This window comes from Lathyrus oleraceus, chromosome 5 (genome assembly GCF_024323335.1).
Source record: "Lathyrus oleraceus cultivar Zhongwan6 chromosome 5, CAAS_Psat_ZW6_1.0, whole genome shotgun sequence".
NCBI classification, from domain to species: Eukaryota; Viridiplantae; Streptophyta; class Magnoliopsida; order Fabales; family Fabaceae; genus Lathyrus; species Lathyrus oleraceus.
In genome coordinates, this window is record NC_066583.1 from 247,337,274 (window position 1) to 247,340,457 (window position 3,184).

At 41.3% G+C, this 3,184-nt stretch overlaps 1 long non-coding RNA gene across 1 annotated transcript; it reads right to left on the reverse strand.

Annotated features, from left to right (window-relative positions):
* Positions 1-670: 670 nt before the first annotated feature.
* Positions 671-2,499, reverse strand: LOC127088054 (uncharacterized). Its single transcript, XR_007790109.1, has 3 exons — positions 1,832-2,499; positions 1,464-1,750; positions 671-1,266 (listed from the first exon to the last, which is right to left on the reverse strand). It is a non-coding gene; the product is annotated as an uncharacterized LOC127088054 (long non-coding RNA).
* Between the last annotated feature and the right edge of the window lie 685 nt (positions 2,500-3,184).

Genomic DNA, 3,184 nt, shown 5'->3' on the forward strand with positions numbered 1-3,184 from the left:
TGGAGTTTGCTATTTGTCCATAATGCTTCAAAGTACAGTTTGGCCATTTGTTTGTGTGTTCTGACCGACCCAGTTCGTGTGTCCGTTGCTGGTCATTGCACCTCCCAAACCTGCAAAATACAAGGCATACAAGACCAAAGGCATGGTAGTATTACAATGTGTATAGCTCAAGTTAAAGTATCTACCTTGGCTAAACTCTGATTTGAACATGATAGGCCAAGCCTGCAAAACCAGTGGTGTGCCATAACGCTACATCAAGATCAGAACCAAGAGGGGCTTACTGAGAAGCTTGCATCCGGTTCTGTTGCTGAACGATCTTTTCGTGGAACTCAATACCCGTCAGATTGACAGCAGTGGTGCTAGAAGTGAAATGCTTATCATCATTAATGGAATGCAGAATCTTGTTGCAGAATGCAGCTGATACATATTGAATTAATCTGGACGGTAATGCAAGCTGCGGGATACCGAAATGCAAAGGACTTCTATTATTCACCAGCAATCAAACCATACTCACATCAGTTCAAGCAAAACTGTCAAAAACCACTCCGTAAACCAGTGATCCACCTGCTACATTAGCCAGCCTACAAGCCAAGGCATGAGGACCAATCAAATCATAAATCCATACTGTCATGTGCTGTGTGCATTTATTATGGACCTAAGGATGCAGCCAGTTGCAGGATGGCAATGGTCACAAACCTACTGCAGACCTGAAAACTACTCCGCAAAAAGCTTGATGCAGAGTTGATGTGTCCTGCTAATAAATAGGAAATCAAGGGCCAATTTACACCAACATATGAAGACTGCAAAAACATCCTGTAGAGCAATACATGTCAACAGCAAAAGGGACAAGGGTGTTGCATCATATTTCAAGGCACCAACTAGAACGGACGAGGCACCATTTGCAGTGTGCATGAACCATACCACTCTTGTGAAAATGACTCACCCTGATACGCACGAAGAGCTTAGACTTGATAAAAGGGCAGCTGGTGGTGAGTCATCAAATGATAGGTCTTATTCCGGCATGCTTTCTCAATCCCAATCTGTCTAGAGCCAGATTACAACCAATGCTCGACCACAACGAAAGAGGTGCGCAACTCGTTATCACGTTGCTCGTAACAGCCTACACCAACAGTTCACAATAACGGGTATTCGTTCCCCATTTCGGCAACTTCTCTGATAGCAACTGCAGCAATCAAAGGATCCACAACAGCACCCTCACTCACAAGCACCCCTACAACCAAGTTATCCGAGCATACCAACACAGACCTATAATCCAAAAAAATGCAGTTCAGTTCAAGTCAATGAGTTTCAAAGTAATAAACAGTTCATGAAAGAGCAGTTCAGGAATTTAAGGGATCCAAACCAGGTTGGTTCAAGGCAAATATCCAAACTTCAGTGAAAAATCATGAGTGAAGCGTGCCATTCAGTTTCTAAATCCCACGTGATTTAATTCAAAAACTCACCTTCACTTAAATCCAGCTGGCAAAATCAGGATCTAACAACCCAAATCCAATTCTCCAATTTGCCCCTTGGATCACGCCTATATAAGAGGCAATCATTGCCAATCATTGGGTTCGAACGATTTTTCCCTGATTCCCAGAAGCTTCTGCACTCAATCCTCACCTTCAGTACACGCTCATCCTCCATTGTTGTGGGAGCTTCATCATTCGAAGCTCCACACGGCAGAGCTAAGCCACCACTTCAACCTCCTCTTCCACCTCGATTCTTCAACCACATTCACTGTACCAACCTGCAACAATTCACCAAAGCCACTAAAAAAAAAAGCGAAATCGAAAAAGAAGAAATAAGGAAAACAAAAGCTCGATGGTACCTTCTCAGAATTGAAGCGCTTCCGTTCGGTGACGCGTCGCTCCATTTCAATCATCATCTACGCATCAAGCTTCATCTCTCAGCCATCACCGTAACGGATCCAAACCAGAATCGCAAGAAGAAGTGGATTGAAAACAACCAGAAACAGTGCGAGAAGAGGAAGAAAGGCGTTTGGAAGCTGCGCTCGTGATCGTCATCATCGTCGCCACCTTCGTTTTCATCTTCGCCAGGTGATTCTTGATCTTTATGCTTACGCTTCGATTCCTTTGCCATGACGATGTATGGAATTTTGGACGATGTTATTGTTTACCGTTGGCTGTGAGCTTTAAGAATAATCTCCATATGAGATTTGAGAACCTTTCTGCTTGTGAATAAGCTGCTTCTGAATAAGCGCTTTTGCATGTGGTGTTTTTTCGTTCGTCTGCGTAGCTTTTCTGCATAAGCGCATTTGGCTTCAGTAGGTGGGAAACGCTTGCGTTTGGCTTCAGAGCGTTGCTCACGTGTCTGGTTTGAGGCTTAGATCCAGTTTGGGCCTTGTTGTTCTGTACCCCCTCATCGTGCCTGTACCCCTGCGGTTGGACCATGAGCATTTCTTCCCAAGCTCAGGCCCAATTCGTGTCTTTTGGAGGTCCATAGTACCTTCTTTTGGACTCTAAGTCTTAATTAGGATTAAGGTCTGTTATGAGATTAATTAGTAATAATTAGTTTACTTAGGATTTAATAACATGATTAGGAATATTTAGATTAATCTAGGAATTAGTAATAATTAGTTTACTCAGATTTTAAAAGCAATCTTAGATTAGAATTGTGAGAATTAGAACAGATTTAGGATTTAGAGCATTATGGTAGTTGGAAAGTTAATTAGGATATTAGCTTAGTATTTTAGAAACAATTAGAAATATTATTAGAATTAGATAATCTCTTGGTTTTTTTAGAATATTAAATCTAGCTTAGATTTTAATTGACTTTTAATTAGAATTTTGTAAATAGAAATTTAGTTCAATATTAACCCCTAATTGTGAAATGACCATTCTACCCCTAGGCTTAGAGATAATTCGATCTTGCATGCTCCCTTAATTTTAGGACATGTCATCTCTTGATTAAATGAGTTTCATGTGGAGTATCAGCTTCTGTTATGGATTTTTTCCCTCTGTTGACCCTAGGCTTCGACCTAGTGGTTTGGACTTATCATTTGAATTGTGATTTCAGGTTCAAGAATGCATCTACATGAGTGATGATGCTCCTCCATTTGAGCTTAACCATTTGTTGTTGTTGGCTAACAATTGTGTGTTTTGTAGGCCTTAATGGGGGATTCCCTTGTGTTCATGGATCGCTCATTGTTGTCTGATTGGAT